Raw genomic sequence first — 21,048 nt, forward strand, 5'->3', positions numbered from 1 at the left:
CCTCGTAGAATGGCTTGGGATGGAAGGGACCTCAAGGATCATCAAGCTCCAACCCCCGTGCCTCAGGCTGGGCTGCCAACCTCCACTTTGAATGTCAGACTAGACCAGGCTGCCCAGGGCCCCATCCAACCTGGCCTTGGACTCCTCCGGGGATGGGGAAAATCCGTTGTTGTATGTACTTGTTGGCAATGTTCTTCCCGCTTTTACGTGCTCTGTAGAATGTGTGACGCGCAGCCTGGTCCCACTGAGCCCAACGTGAAATGAACTGGTTTCTTCCTTGTGTTGTGCAGTGCCAAAGAAGCGTGGCAAGCTCATCAGCTTCCTTCGTTCCTTCGCGAAGGCCCGTCCAAAGAAACCAAAGCAGCGGGAGATGGAGAAGGAGAAGGAAGGGGTGTTTGGCTGTGACCTGGGAGAGCATCTTCTCCACTCTGGCCGTGATGGTAAGGAACAGCCTGTTCCTGAGAGCTTCCTCTGTTGGGCATGTAAAGATGAAAGGGAGATCATCTCTGGCAAGGGGCAGGTTGATAGCGGTGGAGAAACGTGAAATGGGAGTTGATGGCTGAAAGGTAAGCTGAGGCTAATGCTCATAAGAGAGCCAGCCCACTTGTATTTGCTTAAAGCAAAAGGTGTAAGCCAATGCCACGCTAGCCTGAAAACAAAGGCAGCCTTTTGGCCCAAGAGAGTGTACTGTGTCAGTTTCCTAGCTCTTCTGGACGTGAGGTTTCACGCCTCCATTGCGGTGGGAGCTGTCACGGGACTTGCAGTGTCTCTGGCTTCCCCAGAATTACTTTCTGCAGGCTGATTGGCAGGTCCTGGCATTTCTGGAAAGCCAAGAACACGTCTGTGTCCAGTTTCCTCCCCGGCTCCTGCCTGTCAGAGACGTCTGTGCCGGCTTTCTTTCTCCTCTAAGGAGGAGGCATGCAGTAGCCCAGCTGGGCTTAGTGGATGGGACGTGACAGGGGCAGCGGATGAAGCAGGACTTGAATCAGGAGCTCAGCTAAGCGCTGGCGCTTGTTCTGTAGTCCCCCAGGTCCTGCAGAGCTGCGCTGAGTTCACTTGAGCAGCACGGCGTGGTGCAGGGGATCTACCGCCTGTCCGGCGTGGCGTCCAAGATCCAGAAGCTACGGTAAGAGTGCTGCGACTGACACAGCTGTCAGTAGGGGCACGTGCCATGCTGCGGGCGTTCCGAGGCCTGCGCTGTGGGGCAGCTGTGTGCCGGCAGCATGCGCTCAGCGGTGGTGCGCCAGGCTTGTGTCTGTTTGATAGGAACACGGGGCGTTGAGTAGACTTGCTGGGGCAGGAAGTTCTCTTCAGTCCTTGAGAGCATTGGAAGGCTGTGGGGGACTGCGGTGTCAGCTCTCATTCCTGTTTCCTCTTGTTGGCAGAGCCCTTTGGAGCAGCCCACACTCCTCCTTGTTGCTCTGGGCTCCTGGCATGTGATTGTGGAGTAGGCAGCCAGTTGTCAGAGTGTTTCTTTTCTCCTGTGAATCAGGAACCCCTTCCTTTTCTCGACTGTATCATGTATTGCATTTGACTTGTTTTCCTCTTTCTCAAAGCCCATTTTTGTGTCCTTCTGTCCAGCCATGAATTTGAGTCTGAGCAGATTCCGGAGCTAACTGTCCGTGACGTTCACAGCGTGAGCTCCCTGTGCAAGATGTACTTCAGGGAGCTCCCAAACCCTCTGCTGACCGAGCAGCTGTATGGCAAGTTCTCGGTAAGCACAAGGCAATGGCTTTCATGTTCCTCTTCCCTGGGCCTCTTGGCATGGCCTGTCACATACACACACGCCTGCAGCACCTCATGGTCTTTTTTTCTGATTTTCTGTTAGCCCCATGGGGTAGACACGCATGTCTCTCCACATCCACAGTTGCAGCATACTGATGCCACTTTTGGTGGTCCCAGGAGGTGGTCACTTCCGTGTTCACAATGCTCGCGAGAATTCCCGTTCTTTTGCTATTCCCCAACTATTTCTGGAACGGGAATGGGATGAATAGCACAGGTTACTGGGAGATGAATGCCCACTGCGAGGAGCTGAGGTGCACAATCAGTCAGTCTGTAGAGCGGCCCAGTGCTTGGACCGCTTGGCCTTGATGGCACCAGCTGCGTGCCGCTGTGTTCCCCAGATTTTCTTCCTGTTGGAAGGCATAAAATCCGCCTCGGTGCTGAGCAACAGCACTCTGTCCCCATAGTTGCCGACCCTGCGGCAGGTATCTCTACTGATCTGTGTCTAAATCCCTCTCTGCTTTCTTCCAGGATGCTGTTTGTGCCGCTACAGATGAGGAGCGGTTGCTCAGAATGCAGGAGGTCATCCAGCAGCTGCCCGCGCCTCACTACAGGTCAGAAAACTGCTGCCCTCAGTCTGGTGAGCTCAGCCCTGCTGCATTTCAGAGGGCGATGATGCAATGGCAGGCTTTGTCTCATGCTCGCAACATGATGCCTGTGTGTGTGTTGAAGTGGTTGCTGGATCCGTGGGGTTGATGGATTGGGTCAGTTCCTGGGCACGGGGGCACGGCTGGTGCAGCTGACGGCTGCGTCTGTGCTGTGCTGGGGCTTGGTGCTGCAACGTGGCACCTGGGAAAGCTTGATCTGCTTCCTATTCCGTGACAGTAGCAAGAACAAGCAGTGGCATGTCTTGAGGTTTGTTTTGTGAATTGCAGCACGGCGTGCTCACTGGTGCTGAAGGTTTGCCTCTTGCTTTCCAGGACACTGGCGTACCTGATGAGACACTTGGCTTGTCTCGCTGGGAGCTGCTGTGCCACAAACATGCCCGCTAAGAACTTAGCGATTGTGTGGGCTCCCAACCTCTTCAGGTAAACTTCTTTTTCCATTTCAGCACACGGCTTAGATCTGTTCTCCCCACGGGCACACTTTCTAGAGGACGATTTCTGCTGTCTTGTTTAGATGGGGCTGGTGTGTCCTTGATCATCCAGGAGAATTTCTTCAGTGGCATCACTGATTGCCCACTGCGGGCAGGAAGACTCCAGAGCCCAATTGGACAGCTTTTGGCTGGCCAAATCCAGACATGGGGAAATGATCTGGTATCCATGACTTCTTCAGTCTGCCTTTTCTACAGATCCCAGCAGAACGAGTCTGCCTGCGCCAGCGGACAAGCTGCCTGCATGGAACTGCAGAGGCAGTTGGACGTGGTAGAATTCATCATCAGCCACACAGACGTCCTCTTCTGCTCCAGATCCACATCAGGCATCGGAGATGGAGCAGGTGAGCGCCTTCCTGCATTAGCTTTGTCTTGATCAGACACCTTGACCTTCTCCAAGATCGCTGAAAGATGCTTTTACTATCGAGGGGCCAGCAGGCTTGTGGGCGTAGATTAGAATATAGCATCCTGTGGCTGGATGCTGAGAATGTCCAAGCCCAAACTTGAGAAGGAGAAAACCGTCCCTGTCACGATGATGTTTTGCACGCAGGTGAAGCTTGATGAAAGCGTGGCAGCAAAGCTTTCTGAGTTCCCTGCCCCCCTCTTCTTGGGTTTTTGTTTGCCTGTTTCGATACAGTGAGCTGCTGTGAATGATGACCATGTTCTTTGCCATGAACGTACCTCTGACCACACGGTTCTTTTGACCTCCTCTTCTTCCAGTGGCTCGGATAAGCAAGTCTGAGAAGCGGGCAGCACCTCCCCCAGAACTGTGATGGCTGTGCTGCTGCTTTCTGATCCTCCCTCTTAGCTGTGGTCTTCCCTTCCAGGGCACAGTTCTCCATCAGGGCCTGAGTCTGTGCGGGTGTCTTCTCCCGCCACCAAGCTGCTCACCGTGGAGGAGGCACAGGCACAGAGGCGAGGCCACAGCAGCTCTCCCGCACTGGCAGACAGCAGGGACATCGAAGTGGAAGAAGGCCCCGCAGCTGCAGGGGGTAAAATCCACGCAGTCATCGACTTTCCATCTGAAAGGTAAAGAGGACTTTCTTTCCAGCACCTTCCTATCAGACGTGGTTGGGTGGGCTTTTGTGGGTTTTTCTCCACTACTGCTAGTGCCCAAACTTGCAGAAGCTACGTGACGTTAATGGTGCGTGTGGTGTTGTACTCAATCTCCACTCCCTTTGGACTCTGAGATTCAACTAACACACAGTTGCCCGACGGGCTCAGTTTAGCCACCAAAGGGGGCCTACTACTAATGTAAGTGACAGAGATGCTTTTGAACTTCCTCCATGGCTGCACGGTTCCTCAGAAAGTAGTTACGCCTGCCAGCTCAATCAAAGCCCTGCCTTAGATGCTGTCCTGGACAGCTGTGCAGCCTTTGCTCGCGTGCTCTGCATCTTGCTTGACATGGTTGAGGGGAATGAAGCCAGCAAGACTCCAGGGCTGAGCTCTAGGAATGGAACCATCCTCAACTGTGTGACACAGAGCGAGCTTCTAAGCTGTGTTCAGCAGGAACCAGGCAGTGCTAGGAACAAGCAAGTGTTGGCAAGAGCTCAGGGCGGCTCTTCCCTCACCCTGCCCCATGCACGACTCACGCCAGTCACTGTTTTCTCTCTCCAGACCAAGCAAGATGAAGGAACCAGCAGCTGGCAGTTGGTGTTCCTGCTTCAGGCCTGAGAGAAGCCATCCTCTGTGGCCAAACGCCAACTGCAGCGCAAGTGCCAGGGAGCCCTCAGAAACAGAGGTCGTGGTCCTGGCAGGTAAGGGTGCACATCCCGCTTTCAAAACACTGCTTGTCAGCGCCATCGAATTCATGCTTTCAGTGGGCTTGTACCTCCTTCTAGCATTCAAGCCCGTGCCTAACATCTTCAGTTCAGCCCTGTCTTTCTTTCCCAGATGAGTCTCTTGTGAAGTCAAGATCTGGACCTGCTGGAGGACCCCCGTCTCGTGCCTTTCCCCAAGTAGTTTTTGAAAGACAGGAGATGGGCACCACTGCAATATGTTTCAGCATGATTCCTTATGACTTTTATTATGGAGCCGTTGTGGCTCCAGGTTTCCATTGTATCAGCAGGCACACATTTAAACTCTGTAACACTGCAACAGCGTGAAGGTTTTGTGCAAGGGCTTTGGAGTCCAAACAAAAGAGAAAGAAAAACAACAAAAGCACAGCAGTTCCTTTCAAGATAGTGGTACTACTGTTGCTATTGTCCTATTGGCTTTGTCCTGCTGCCGCTACATAACCAAATCTCAAGAACCACTCTCATAATTCAGCGTGTGAAAGTTTGACACTAACGCCTGTGTATCTACTCCTTCCTAGGTGAATCGAGCCCTTCGTCCACGTAGAAGAGCCAGAGCGTAATAGCGATGGTTCACTGTGTGCTTCCATCAATGCAGAGCTGCTAGGAAGCACGAATCGCTGCAGCTCGGATGATAGCCTTCCATATAACACCAGTGATGGAATGAAGGTGATCATTCAAGTGGAAGCCCTCATTCTCTCCCGGCTGTGCTGAAGACGCTGACCTGAGCCTGCCAGAACACAGCAGTCACTGAGCTGGACTGTGACGGGGCGCCATTGCAGTGCAGCCCAGCCCAAGCACAGCCCGAGTGCCCCGACAGCAGCACCTCCATGCGGGATCAGGTCAGTGTCAGCGAGGAGGAGCCGAGCCTTGTGGAAGGGGACTTAGAATCAGAGCTCCAGTCCCAGGCACTGGGCAGCAGCACGAGCTCTGAGCCCCTCTCTCCTGAACAAGAGAGGATGTGTCCCATGTGTCCACCAGACCCCTCACGCCCTCCTGGCTTTTAATGAATAAAAGCACGCTGGTGCTGGATCAACGCCTTGACTGCATTCTGAGTCTTCATTCACAGGGATTGGGATGAATGCAACAAACAGCAAGGCACCTCAGCTTGCAAGGCTATGGCTGTGGGCTGTGCATGCAGCAGAGCTCTGGGTTTGTTCCCAATTTGTCTGGCCATGGGATGCCTGCAGCAAGAGTTCTGCTCCCATTGTGTATGGTAGCAAACAATCTCTAGCATCCTGGATGCTGCTCATGGTCATCCCAAGCTTGCTGGCTGTGGCTTCGTGATGCTGTTCAGGGCTTTTGGATGCTCTTGGATGCCTCGCCTGCTCCCCAATAGCTCTCTCCTCCCACCGTGTCCATTCCTGTCTCCCAGCTACGAGCTGGCCCTGCAGAGCATCTCCAGCCCTGTCAGTATCACCATCCAGCTGCGGCAGGAGGAGCTCACCCTGTCCAACGCCAGGCAGTACTGCTTGGTCTGCAGGTTAGCTGCCATTTACCTGTAGGTGGCTCTTGCAGTAGAAGAATCAAGCAGCAGAACCTTTTGCTCACCCTGCAGCACACAAATGCTACAAAAGCAGAAACAAGCCAGGAAGTTCTGGGTCTGCGAGACTGCACAGAGACGCACCGACTGTGTTTGATGGTGCCCTGCCATCCTTGATTTCCTTCTCTCCTGCTCCTTGTCTGATCCCACTGCTTAACTAGGAACAAGCTGCCCAGTGTGACAGAGTATCGTGCAGAGCCACGCTGGGATCTCCTCCCCTTCCTCTGCTGCAGCCCAGTATGCAACTTCACCCACTTCTCTGACAGACCTGCTGATCCCACGTGTGCCATCAGGATGCTCCCGTACGGGACGTGCCTCTAACCCAAAGCTCCTTCCCACCCTCCCCAGATAAAACAAAGCAATTTTCTTTTTAGAACCCAGGTGGTGGTTTTTATTTGTTTTTGCACTTTATTAACATGAGGCCTGAGGGAATTACAGTCACACTGAAGATGTTACAAAAACATTCTTGACTCCACAGCTGTATTTTTAGTTAATTCCCTTTGCAAAGCTTTCTTAGGAGCTGTTGGTATTTGAGCTGTCTTGTGTCTGCTTGCAATAATTGATCTGAGGTTGAGATTTTATACAATAAAACCTTCACAGAAATTCAGGTATTTGCCTGCATTTGATAGAGGTGATTGCATTTTATGAAGTACTTTCCCATCCTAACACACACAGAATGAACATTATTAACTGTTGCTTTATTTCCATAAGATACATAAGGAGGCAATAGGTAGCAGCTAAATCAGTGAGGTTTTTTTTAGAACAGTGCATAAGCTACTGGATGAGATCTGTGAACACATTCATTGACTGTACAAGCTGGCTGATGTTGGGTCAGTGCTGGACATGCTGCCTTTATTTGCCCATGTCTGCATTATTTCTGACTATGTAAGTTTCATCTTCAATTCTGTTACAGGCCAGATGAAGACCCTCCAGTTGGAGGGTATGCAGGTTGTCTTGTCTGGTTCTCCAATTGCTAAGCCCATGTCATTTATTTGTCTGAGTCTCACTAGGCTCTAAGTGTCTTTGATCTATCCTTGCAAGTTTTGTAGTACTCTTTCTGTTGCCATTCATCAGGATTATATTCTGCTATCCAGCTGCTGTAAGTCTTCATAATCAGTCTTTTCAAGATAGCCAGTTTGAGCATATTATTTTCAAAAGCATGAAGTTTACAAACACTGTGTGTGCTTTTCTATTCCAAACAGATGGAAGGTAATATAACCAGGTCAACATTAAGTATGTACATTATGAAAAAAACAAAAGGCTATATTTTTATCTGCTTTGATTTTGTAGCACTTTTGGGTATTTTGGGGAAGTAAAGTCTTCAAAGGAATCGAGGATTGTGTGCTTACCTGCATAGTGTTCATGTCCTGGGTCAAAAATTTGGTTGTATTGCATCACTGTGTCATCCCTGTTCCCTAGCCCAGTTCTGCAATGTACAAATGAGCACACTATCTTTAATTAATGCTGACCTGACATAGTTATTTGTACTAACAGTACAAACCTGAGGTCCCTACTTGGAGTACAGTGCTGCATAGATATCAAATCAGGTCTGGAAATCCTTCACAGTAGCTGTATGAGCTCTTCATTACTGACGTTGCTGACGTTTCCAGTTCAGGAGCAGTTAGTTTGCTTTGCAGAATAGCACTGATTCTTCGTGTTCAGATAACTCCAAAAACAGCAGTAACTGTCAGATTTGAGTTATCATAGCCTTTTCCCACCATGTGAATCAGAGGGCAGGTTTACTTCAGCAATTAATGAGACTGAAGTTGCTTTGCTGCTTCTGTCATTTACACTGCCAGGCCTGAATATGTATCCACGCAAAGAAATGGACTATCTTTTGTGGCTTTCAGTCTCCTTAGCTGCTTTAGTCACTCTCTCCCAAATGATTAAATGACTGAAGTCCTCACCACATAATTAAAATTTCTCAGTGTTGAAACCTGAAAAAAACTGCTTTGGCACTTCTTTTTTAAAGGTTTCTCTATTTAAACAAGCCAACAAAATTAATGCTTGTTAGACCGCAGTGCCACCATGGAAACTGAGAGAAGGCATAAGGAATTCGTTCAGGAAAAAAAAAATGCAATGTGGACAGAAATACATACAGATAGTCCCAGTATCAAATGAATCCACTTAGGAATGGTATATAACCAAATTATCACAATGGGATTACTTAAACAAAAATAGAATGCTGCTTGCTTGTTCCTCATGCTAATACAATCACATATATATGTAGTAGTAACTGGTAGAGTTCGTGACTCCTCTGTTTTTATAGAAGTATAGAAGTAAATTATTAGAAGTACAGTACGGACAAAAATGAAACTGTTTCCTGTGTTACCTTTGAATTATTTTTGAAGTTCACCCCTTATACTTTTCTTTATTACTAAATACTTATGCTGCTTACTGTGGAACATGCTATATTAAGGTCATTTAGAGAAACGGCTCTTGGGGTGTGGTTTCCTTTAGAGAAACTCAGGCTGTCCCCTGCGCTTTGCAGACAATTCTCTACCTTGAGCCCTCCCCGAGGAGCAGAACACACCCTGCCAGACATGGGGTGGAAATGGATGGAAATGGACGGTAGTCTCCGCTTTCTCACCAGGGATTAAGTCTGTGGGAGGCTGGAGGTCCTGCAGCCACAGCACATTTCTGTCTAGCCAAAAGCCAGGTCTGCCAACCACAAACACCTCCTCTGTGCTGTGAAATTGCTCTTGGCCTGCAGAAAAGGCCCCCAGTCCTGCAATCAGGGCTCCCTGCAGGGTGTTAAGAGAGAGGCCCTTTTGAGAGCATACTTCGGAGGCAGGAAAAGTGCTGAACGTCAGAGCAAGTTTTGTTTTGTAGAGCCCTAAAGCAGAACTGGTGGGGACGGCTCAGGACGGGCCAGAGACAAACCAGCCAGCTGTGTGAACTGTGGCCATTGACAGCTGCTGAGAACTGCTGAGCAGTGCAAGCCAGCAGAATTCAGGAGGGAAACCAACTGAGTGTATCTGAGCTCCACTGCCTTTAAATACTCTGTGGGGAGAGGAGAGAGGAAAAAACAAAGCCAAAAAAACAAAACCAGTCTACATGTCCCTGAGCCCCAACGTACGTTTTGCCCTGGATTAGCTCTGGTGCTGCATAAGCTGAGCTTGCACAGCATGTGTTAGGTGATGATCACGGCCTCCGTGGGTTGCACAAATTCAGTTTCACCACCGCATTCCGTCTCTCTCTCCGGCGCTCCAGCGGAGAGGGAGACCCACCTAACATGGCACCGCTGTGGCACCACACTGTATCCCGTCTTACCTTCCTCCCGTCATGCATTGCGTGACCACAGCAGTTCCGGCTTCGGTGCGGCGGTGATTGGTTCCTCCTCTCTCTTGGCCGGAAGTGAGCGTTCCGGCAGCGAAGTTCGAACGTGGACTGCTGCGCTGGGTCGCGCTCTGTGGAGCTGGTGGGTGCTCCGCTCGCTTTTGGCCCGGCCTGGTGCTGCAGTCCCGGGAGCCGTCGGAGCGCAGTTTCGGTGTGCGGCGGAGGCCGGGTAGCCCTGGAAAGGGGGCTTGGGGGGCTCGGAGTAGCGCTCCGTGTGTCTGCACTGTGGCAGCGGGACTCACCCGGGCGGGAGCGGCCCTTCCTCGGGCGCCGGGCGGCCTGCAGAGGGGTCGGGCTGCGCTCCGTGCCAGAGCGGCACGCGGCGTGGGCTCTGCTGAGCTGCGGCAGAGGCAAAGCCCTCCTAACAGACAGAGCACTGCTGGGACGCTGTAGCCCTACAGGGAAAGGCTTTCGCTGCCCCCTAAAGCTGTAGTCCAACCCTGCCGCTGCTCTGCGGGATGAAGCCCTGAAGGGTGTCCTATACTGTTAATGTAAGGGAAGTCGGCGTCATGCAGTGCGTTTTATTATTGCTAGGTGAGGGGGGATGCACCTTGGTGAGGAGATGTGCAGTGCTGGAGCTGCCACAAGTGTCCCTTCTGCCTCTAAGAATGTGTCCTAAGCAGGATGTGAACCTGCTGGCACTTCTTCACTGCAGGTGCTCGTAGGATCTCCAGTTCTTGCAGATTTCAGGATGACAGCGACTATGAGGAAGTTCTCGTATACTATGAATTACATGAAACAATTGGGACGGGTAAGCATAATCCTTGCACAAAAACAGCACGCCTCCCAGTCTGACTCACCACTCTAGAATTTATCTGAGAATAGATTAACTGCTCTTATGGGATCAGAGGTTTCACGTGTATAAACTTGAAACTGATTTTTGAGACTGGTTGGAAGTTGATTATGCTGACCACCTCTTCCTCTAATTAAAACATTACACACAATGTATGCTAGGTACTCTGCTTTACCTGTAATATTATATTAGAGAAGAATTCACACTCAACTTTAAGCATCTGTATTTTGAATTTTAGGTGGTTTTGCAAAGGTAAAACTTGGATAGCATCTTCTTACTGGTGAAAAAGTTGCAATAAAAATCATGGACAAAGTTGCTTTAGGGGTAAGCCAAAAGATATTTAAATATGACAACATCTTCTGTTGGAGTTGTGGAATTCTCAAGAACACAGGGAGGTGGTATATAGAAATGCAGCTGACTAGTCTCATTGCCTTTTGAAGGCTGCTGTAGGATTGGGAAATGTTTAACAGAACCACAAATCTTGTTCCTTGTTGTTCAGAGGGCAATACTCTCTGGCTGCAAGATGGAGAAAGTTCAACATTATTACATCAACCTTAACCAAAAGCTAATGGAAATACTAGATAGTTTACATTTCAGCTTTCGCTGATCTGTGTTCCAGAACTTCTATGGGAGTAATGTCAGCCATTGCTGAGTTGATGTTGAATTGTGCACTGTCCCATACATGCTTTGACATTTAATGTTCCACAATAGTCAGATGTGGTACCTGGTATGTCACGTTAGTTAGCAATTTCGTAGCTTGCTTTTATGGTCTCTTAAGGATGACTTGCCTCATGTTAAATCAGAAATTGATGCCATGAAGAACTTAAGTCATCAACATGTTTGCTGACTGTATCATGTAATAGAGACATCAAAGAAAATATTCATGATCTTAGAGGTAAGAAATAGTGTTTCTGCCACGCTTAAGGTTACTGTTTTTATCTTTAGCAGTAGACAATAATATAAAAATAAAGCTGAAATGAACTGATTCTTAAATATCTCAGTGGTGAATGGGAGTTCGAGATTCATTGGTTTGAAAATTAAGTAGAAAATGTTATATATTCTGTCTTCTTGTAAAAGCCACTCATCAGCATTCCCAGTAACTGAACTGGTTTTAATTCCTAACTTCCATTTCAGTTTTTAAAAGTAGCATCTGCAAGGCCTGCAGGACACCACAGCACCCCACGTTGCTGTCACCTCTTGAGTGATTTGTGCCACCCATGACATGAGTGCTGTGCTTCAGTTACAAAACTGGTCAGATTTCTTAGCTTGTTTGGTCTGCTACAGTGATGGCCCATGGCAGAACTGGAACACTCATGTACTGCTCTGATGGAGCACCGGGATGGAAGACTGTCCTGCAGTGCTGTGCAGTGCTTTCCCTGCTCTTGTTACTTATCTTTCTCTGATACATTCTAAATACATTTTCAGACAACTTTACCTTTCTCATTGCAGTATTGTCCTGGAGGGGAGCTGTTTGATTACATTGGTAATCAACCAATTGAGGGTTGGTGAGGGGTCTGGAGCACAGGCCTTAGGAGGAGTGGCTGAAGAAGCTGGGATTGTTGAGTCTGGAGAAGAGGAGGCTCAGGGGAGACCTCATTGCTCTCTATAACTACCTGAAGGGAGGTTGTAGTGAGCTGGGAGTCAGCCTCTTCTCTCGTGTGACTAGTGATAGGACTAGAGGGAATGGCTTCAAGCTGCGCCAGGGAAAATTCAGGCTGGACGTTAGGAAATACTACTTGTCTGAAAGGGTGGTGCGGCGCTGGAATGGGCTGCCCAGAGAGGTGGTGGAGTCACCGAGCCTGGTGGTGTTCAAAGAGTGTTTGGATGCTGTGTTGAGGGACATGGCTGAGCGGGAACCATTGGTGAAGGGCGAACGGTTGGACTGGATGATCCTGTGGGTCTTTTCCAACCTTAGCGATTCTATGATTCTATTGTTTCTAAGGATCACCTTTTGGAGGAGGAAGCTTTTTTTCCACAGATTTTTCAGCAATTGCTTTTGTTCACAGTCAGGGTTACGCCCACAGAAACCTCAAACCAGTATGCCTGAACTGTAGTCAGTCTTTCATAAATAATAATGAATGTGTTTTTATTTTTCCATTGGGAGACAGTAAGTTATCCCTTTATTGTGGTTTAACCTGGCAGGTGGCTAAGCATCACACAGTACTCCACTCACTCCACTCCTTTCCAGTGGGATGCAGGAGAGAACTGAAGGGGAAAAAACCAACACAAAGTAGAACTTGTGGGTTGAGATAAAATTATTTACTGAGATAAGGAAGAGGAAAATGATAACAGTTATGAGGAATGCAAAAGCAATTGCCCACCACCTACTAATCAGTGTCCAGTTAGCCTCCTAGCAGTGGAAGAGATCCAGATGAACTCCCACCCCCTTTAAAACTCCTTACACAATATGTCATATGGTATGGAATATCTCTTCGGCCAGTTTAAGTCAGCTATCCTAATTCTGTTCCCTCTCACTTCCTTGGACTCTCAGCTGAGAATGGCTTTGGCTCTGTACAACACAGCCTAGCAGCAACTAAAAGCATCAGTGTGCTATCCACGTTTTTTTTCTAGAACGAAATCATGGTATCATAGACACTGAAGAAAACAATTCCACCCCAGCTGAAACTCAGACACCCTTCATTATCTTGTGCTTAGAATTCTTTCACTACAGAAAATGTTAATTACTTCTATTCGATACTGCATTCTGCAGCTGAGCTGGATTTTGTTATCCTTGAAGAAGTATATTCTTCTGAAAGGGGAGTAAAACATCATGCTCCCAATGGGAGTGGAGCAGAGACACAGATCTGATATGAGTGTTGGTTTCACATTTTCCTTATGCTCTTTGTTGCAGTTTGTATCTAGAGAGAACCCCTTGTGGTGTCACTCTGTTGTGTAAACTGCTCTATTTTTGTGCCTCAAGGAAGAGTGATCCCTTAAAGAAATGGTGGTACACAGCAGGTGTGGGGTGAGATGCATGCCTCTGGCCTCATCCTATACATTTTCTGCCACTGAAAACTTTAAGCACAGGTTAGGTACTGGAAGGTCTGAGTATTTCTCCACAAATGGGTTAGAACTTTGCATTTTTTAAGTTGCTGATATCATGAGTAAAACAAATCATTACATCACAAGCATTTTCCTAGGCATCTTATGAAATCCCTAAAAACCTAAAGAACCTTTCCCCTCTGAAAAATAAAGCATTGTCTATACCTTTTGGAAGGAACTGGCTTTCAGCAGAAAAGCTGATGGATTCATAGGTTCAGACTGTAACTTGGTATGGAGGTGACTTCTAGAGATTTGTGCCCGAACCTGCTGCTCCAAGCAGTGTGAAATCAAGTTTCTCAGAGCTTTTTCCACTCTTAACCTCTCCCAGGGATGAGGCTGCATGCTCTCTCTGGGCAATCTGTTCAGTGCTTGAGAATTTTTTTCCTTATATCCAGTCAGCTGATTCAGTGTATGACTGTTTTCTGTCACTACCCCAGTGATTCAAAGAGAATTACTTGTCCTCAAATTATTTTTCCTGGCCAAAGGTAGAGCCTCTTTCAGGTAATCAGGACCAACTGCTTGTCATCTCAATGGTATAAAGTAATCTTGCTCTGACCTGTTCAGAACAAAACCAAAGTGAAGTAATAGGATACACTGAATAAGGAAGTATTATATCAGTGTTTCTTCATAAAGTTTGTAAAGTTATTGCATTAAATATTGTTCTAAATGACCAATGAGCCTCAAACCCAATAGCTCTTGCATCACTTCTTACCAAGTTTTGTGTTTGCACAGACAGTTCATCTTATAAGATGACCAGCTGAGGAAAATAATGCATCATGCCAAGGATACTGCATAAGTGAGCAGCTTGGGATCTGTACATTTATACAGTAGTCATGGTCTTAGTGAGGTCACCTACCGAATGAAAGCAAAATATACAATGAAGGAAAATATACACAGCAGAAGAAGCCTCTGAAGTGTCATTATCAGAAGACATAAACTGTTAAAGCAGATTATTCTCTCTATTTTCTGTGTTATTCCAGGGAGGCTTTGATTACCACCTAATACATGCTGTGCAAGCCCAGCTTATGCAGCACCAGAGCTAATCCAGGGCAAAGTGTACATTGGCTCAGGGGTGTGTACACCGGTTTTGGTTTTTTGGCTTTGTTTTTTTCCTCTCCTCTCCCCACAGAGCATTTAAAGGCAGTGGATACACTCACTTGGTTTCCCTCCCAAATTCTGATGGCTTGCATTGCTCAGCAGTTCTCAGCAGCTGTCAATGGCCGCAGTTCACACAGCTGGCTGGTTTGTCTCTGGCCCGTCCTGAACTGTCTCCACCAGTTGTTCCCTGCTTTAGGGCTCTACAAAACAGCAACTTCAAAGATCTCTTTCTACTACAAAGTCCTTAAAAGAGCAATTTGCTCTGTTAATTATCCATTATTTGTCAAATTTTTGTGCAGTCTCAGGATCTTACATGTTCTGTCAGACTTGTCTTTAGCTTACAAGCTGTTTATGAAGACTAGCTTCCACTGTAATGCACAATGTACTACAAATTGAGAGATGAACATGTGAAGAGTTTTTCCAGCTTTGATTTCATGTCTAGAACTTTGGAACCCACTACTTGCAGTTGTTAATCTGTCCAAATTGTTCTAGTTTGGAACACCCTTCTTGAATTGCTTTGCTGTTGAAGATGGTGATTCTTTCAGGTGCCACTGCACCACTGCTGTTGGACTCTAATTCTTGCTTTGTTTGTTTGTTTTCCACAGACTGCTTTTCAAGCCTCCTTTTTCTTTACAGGCAAAGTGAGAATTGCATTGTGAGGTGTATGAACCTTGTTGTGCCTATACATAAACAGAACAGCAGCAGAGCCTCACAGGTGCTGACATCTCTCATTGTAGCCATTAACACATAACTGTGCCAAATCCCTTGTGATGGGTTTGATTTCATTTTTGCCAGTGAAATCCTTGTAGATAAAAGGTACTGCAGCAGTGTGATGAGCTAAGATAAGGATACTGGTTTTAGTAGTGCTCTAAGTTGAGTGGAAGAACAATTGAATTAGGGTTATATGCTTTCTCTGGGACTGTAAGGTTTTTTTCCTGAGGGAAAGAGCCAGCTTTTCATGGGGTACATGTGGGCTTTGGCAAGGGCAGACAATACAATCTGTCAGTAAGCCATCTTAGGTGCTTCAGGTTTGTAAACTTGTCCTTTTATTTTTTAGGCAGATATTCGGAGCGTGGGTGTACTGCTGTATGCTCTGCTGTGTGGTTTTCTTCCTTTTGATGATGACAATGTGATGGACTCTACAGGAGGATAACAGTAGGTATAAATGGTGCTAGAATACACTGAGAAGGGACATGGTTGAGCATGACAAGAGGCCTTGCTTTTCTGATGGCAGAACATGCTGAGCTCTGCTGTGGGTGGAAAGGCCTGGCTGCTGAATATTGTCCCTTTTTTGGCTGCTTTGTCTACCAGTATTTTGTGGATTTGGTTCTACACTTGGTGCTGTAGCCTGATTGTATAATATGACAGCATACAGAGTTTAAGGAGATTTTCTTGCCAATGGGCTAGATTTATGTCTCTAGACCATCAACTGGCTGCTCCCAGCACTACCTGTAGTAGAAATGTAAACACATTGTTAGATTTAATAGAAATGAATGTTATTAAATGCCAGCTCTTCTCATGTCCACGAAAAGAGTTGTTCTGCATTTGCTATTAGAATTTCCTCCTCCAGAATGAGAATGTAGGAACCCACAGATTGCCTTCAGAATTCAGCAGTTGGTTCTGTTTCCTTTCAGGGTGCCTAACAACCTGAGCTCTCTACAGTGTGGGATTTGTTAATCAAATGACATGGCACCTCTCCTATGAAGAAAGACTGAGGGAACTGGGCTCTCACACAGCCCTGCTGATTGGTGGGTCTGACCAGGACTGGTTCCCATCACTTACTAACGTATTGCCCCTAATGGCCAGGTACACTTAGAGAGGACTCTCCCACAGACTCTTCAGATGCTATTAGCTTTGTTGAATGCAAAAGGCAAGCACTGATCATTAATACAAATAACATCTGAGATCTGCAGAACTAGGAAGGAAACATAGGAGTTGACAGAGGTGTTAGGACATCCCTCATAAAACAGTATGTCTCCAAAGCTTGATTTTTTCTGTTAAGCAGTTATACCTTTAGTCTGCATCAGCAATGTATGAGAACGTGAGCACCAACCACAATGACATACAACTAAGCAGCAGTATCAGAGGATAGTTCTGTTTGAGCTTTTCTGCACACAAATGCCCACTAACACCTAGAAAGGGGCTGTGGCTCACGGCATTGTGCTGCAGGTCTTCCTTCACGAAAGGAACAGTGGTCCGTGCTGTATATAAGCCACATTATTGGCTTTTTCCTGGATGAGACTTTCTCATCCAGAAGCTACATACAGGGGCTACAACGACCCACAGCCCTTAATGCATGAACCAGAAGGATACATTCATCAGAACACTGACTGACCAAGGCAGAAGTCTCCATCACTTTTTTCTAACTTTAAGTTATCACTTTGTTGCTCTTCAGGTAGGTAAAGAACTGGAAATGTTTTCAGTGAATTTCAAGGGAAGGGTAGAAATGTTAGTAAACGTTAATTGTTTCAGATGCAAAATGTCATAAAAGGAGAAACGCCATTCACAGGAACATCAATGACACAGATCTGACCAACAAATGCGAGGAAAGGCTGTAATGCGAGGCAGCCTGGTCAGTCGCATTAACTGAGAGATGTGTGCAGAATGTGTGTCAGTGGTTCAGCCTGGTTCTGTGACTAATGGGGTGGGGGGACCCACGGGCCTATGCCTTGAGATGAGCCTAAGAACAACACAGCGGCAGTGAGGTAAGGGGAAGGTCATTATCTTAACATCCCTTACACTTTAATGTAAACAGTGAATACCTTAAAGTGAGGTTTTGCAGGTGCTATATGACCAGCACAGCAGTTGAGCTTGATACTAATTGATTAAATTTAAAAAAAAGGATAATAAATTGAGTTTGATAATAGTTAACAGAAGTATACATAACATACAGTTCCAACAAATTACAGTTTCCTATCAGAGCTTAAATAACTTCTGTGTATGACCCTTCCAGCTGCAATACTAGGCCTCTGTTTGGTTTCAGCTGTTGAAATTTCAGCCTGCTAGATATCAGAAATCAGCTAAAGATGCCAGCACTGCAGCTGAGGGCAGTAACTGGCCCATACTGGGGCTGCTGGAGTATCGTGCAAGCTCTGATTTCTGCTTGCTCGCTCTGCTTTCTTGCATGAATTCAAACCTCTCCCAAGAGTTCAGCTTCTCCCTGAGACTTGATCTGAGTTGCTGTAAGCCTAGAAAATGGCAGAGCTGGTTGAATGTGGCAGACTGCTAACAGTCTCATTAACGTCTAGCAGAGCAGTGTAACGATCACTCATCCCAAGTGGCTGAATAATTGAAGTTTCTGCTTGTTTTTACATGCCTTGAGTTTTAACTTAGGAATTGAACACAAAAGTAACCTCACGTTTTCATTGTATTTTATTTTTTGGCTAATATTGCTTGCTGTGAATGAATGACAGCTGGTGGTACGACCCAGCAGAACAGGGAAGAAGCAAGATTCACTAGTGGGATTTTTGAAACTGAACTAATCTATACTATTATTATTCTGTTGTTATTGTTGCTTTTATACTGAGAATTCTGGAATTCTATTCCAGCTCAGCACAGATGGAACTGAGAGGGAGACAGAAAGAAGGCTTAACAAACAGATAAGCTGTGGGGACAAAGAGGTACATGGACTGTGTGCCAAGCTTATGGATGTACCCACACACAGGGCCAGAAGGTGCGTTTTGCGTCTCTGAGTTCCAACTCATCATTTTGCAGGCAGGCAGGTTGCACACAGTCACACGAGTCAGATCTGACATCGGTTGGTGTGCTATGCCTGGGAGGCTGTTCTTACTGCTTTCTCTTTGCTAGGATCCTCTTTTACGCTCCAAATTTAACTTATGGTCACTGTACATCAATGTGTTCTTGGCGCTACTGTTAGGTTTAAATCTTAGCTCTTCCACATTGCCATTGCTCTGAGCCCATAACTAAACTGGGCTTATATTTTTTCTATTCAAAGCTTGATGTAAACACAATTCTTCAACTCACTGCTTAAAAATTCTAACGTATGAAATATTATTTCTCATAGAGAATGCCATTCTATTTTTTTCCTCCCTACCTCTTTCTTCGTAACTTGTTCTGTTAGATGATTCTGCAGAACAGGCAGGAGAATAGTAAGGAATCCTAAATGCAACAGGAAACTGACAGAGAAACAGTGGCCAGCCTCTGTTAGGACTGGGGCAGATATATGTAATGGGAGCTGACAGAAAGATAACTAAATTTTGAGGAGAAAGGAAAATTAAAAGGTGTTGACACATTGAAACTAAACTAGTGCTCGAGTCCACACAGCGAGAGCTGGTAAAAGCACAACTCAAGGACAAGCAGCACAGACCTGTTCTTCATACTTGTTTAGGGTTGAGGCCATTAAGTCTACTTGCTTGCTCTTTGCTTTACATAAATAAAGTATTAACTAAGGAAATTACTATTCTGACATGTATGATTTATGAAAATACTGAAGAGTTGGAAATACAAGTAGGAATGCTATATGGAAAGCTTCTCAAACATCTAAATGCCACTGAGTTTTGTTGAGAGGGACCAATAAAGTTTAAGCTGCACCATTAGAACTTATTTGCCAGTAACAACCAGATCCTAACAATATAGCCTCTGGGTACTTGTGAACGTTAGTAATACGCTGACTTTAAAGAAGCTTTGCTTGCCACTTCCTTGTCCCCAAAGCCTGATTAATACTTGGGAAATATTTTCTGTTACCTCAGAACACCTTGCATACCTTCATAGATTCATTTTGTCAGCAGTACTACTACACGCTGTGTTACACCTTTGTCTGGTTGTGATTATGTGAGACCTTACAGTGCTCACTCACAGCCTACACTGAGCTGTTGAAACTTACTCTTGGTATTTCAAGAAAAGGTACCTCACTGATCAGTCTCCTACATATTTCATAACTTCATGGATTCTCCAAGTTCTGAGCACAGAATCAGAATCAGGATGAAGATCCTTCTCTTTTGGAACTCTTTTGCCCTGTGTTCTTCAGGTATCTCATTCAACTTCTTATGGGTTTTCCCACTATCTGCAGTGTTGGTGCCAGGTCATGCCTCTGCAGCATCCTACAGCTTTGGCACTATTGCATTTTCATCCAGAGAGCGTTTCTTAGTGTTTTGTGAAAGCCAAGAGAGCTTTAAAACATCTGTAATAGGGCTTTCATAGAACAGCAGGAATCTGCCCTTGTAGGAAGTAAAGGAGGCCGGCAACATCTGCGGTTATGCTAGGAGCAGGTCCATGCTGGTGAACCTTCCCCTCAGTACTGGTGGAGCTGTGCTGCAGCACTGCATGCAGTTCTGGGCTCCCCAGTACAAGAGGAGGGGGATCTACCATAGAGTCCAACAGCATGGCACACAAATGGGGAGGGATCTCCAATCTCAAGCATTTCCTTCTGTAAGCAAAGACTCTGGGAGAGCTGGAACCCACCAGCCTGCAGCAGGGAAGGCTCACGGGGGCATCACACTCAAAATCAAAGATTTCTAATCAGGCCAAGATCTGTGTGAAAGGCAGTTCATCCCCTATTGCAGTAATGGGTGCACAGCCCTACTGACCAGGGAGAAACTGCACACCTGATCAGTGAAATCCATCCCATTACATACCCCAGATCTGATACAGATGAAGCCTCTCCTGGCACTCATTGGCTGAGCCTCTCAGGCTCACAGCCTTCCCATGCTGTTGCTACATTACACTTTCATACAATGTCTGTTACAAACCCTGTGTTTTTAGGTATGTTCTATGCCTTTTATGACGATAGGAGGACAATATTTTCAACACTTAGCACACTTGTTCCGTCCTGTACCAGACTCTCCCCTACCCCATAGAATTACCTTACTGAGTTCTTGTGCCAATTCTACTGAGGTTGGAAAGCCCCAGTCTCAACTTCACTATGCTCAGCAGCTTTCTGCGTGAAAAGCAGCTTATCCTACACTGCATACAGCAATACCAGAAATTTCCACTGCAAAACACAATCTGCCTCTCACACTTAGGATTGGCATCACACTGGGGGTTAACACAATTATCTCTACAGCTCCTATGAGGGCTAGGGTCCGGATCAAGGTTAAAATTAAGGCTACATCCCAGCCATGAGGCCCACCGCTGCCATTCGCTGCTATGCTCCCGGCTCCAGAAAAAGGCCCCAGGCACAAAGCGAAGCAATGCAACAGGCTGGATAACTTACTGGGCAGCAGGGGTTTGATGTTCACAAAGGAAGTGCAACAGCTGAGCAGCACAGAGGAAGGCAATGGGAATAACAGGGCAAAGCAAGGCAGAAACCCGGGGAGAGCAAGGGAAAGGTGGGAGGAAAAGGACACGCAGGCAGGAAGGTGCCCTAAGGCACCATAACGAGCTCTGGGAGCGTTGCGCTACGCCACGCTGTGACATGGGGAAAGATTGGCATGAGTACGTGGTCCTTACCTGCCAGGGTAGTCACCAAAGCTGGGTTGCGGGGCATTCCTGGACATGCAGCTTTTCTTTGCTGAGCGGCATCCGGTCAAGGATCGGTAAGTGATCGGGGGGTGCTTTCTCCCCCTCAGCCTGGCACGGTGCGTTTTCTTCCTCGCTTCCCGCTCTG

At 46.8% G+C, this 21,048-nt stretch overlaps 2 long non-coding RNA genes across 3 annotated transcripts; both read left to right on the forward strand.

Annotated features, from left to right (window-relative positions):
• Window positions 1–2,747: 2,747 nt before the first annotated feature.
• Window positions 2,748–5,648, forward strand: LOC121106832. The gene is made up of 3 exons (XR_005839958.1): window positions 2,748–2,810; window positions 3,074–3,904; window positions 4,493–5,648. It is a non-coding gene; the product is annotated as an uncharacterized LOC121106832 (long non-coding RNA).
• Window positions 5,649–9,560: 3,912 nt separating this feature from the next.
• LOC107049418 lies at window positions 9,561–11,777 on the forward strand. Of its 2 annotated transcripts, XR_003076330.3 has the most exons (3): window positions 9,561–9,632; window positions 10,206–10,301; window positions 11,478–11,777. It is a non-coding gene; the product is annotated as an uncharacterized LOC107049418 (long non-coding RNA). The 2 variants fall into 2 exon arrangements; XR_006939950.1 differs by having other exon boundaries at window positions 9,561–10,301.
• Window positions 11,778–21,048: the final 9,271 nt, after the last annotated feature.

The sequence above is a fragment of the Gallus gallus genome, chromosome 1 (genome assembly GCF_016699485.2).
Source record: "Gallus gallus isolate bGalGal1 chromosome 1, bGalGal1.mat.broiler.GRCg7b, whole genome shotgun sequence".
NCBI classification, from domain to species: domain Eukaryota; kingdom Metazoa; phylum Chordata; class Aves; order Galliformes; family Phasianidae; genus Gallus; species Gallus gallus.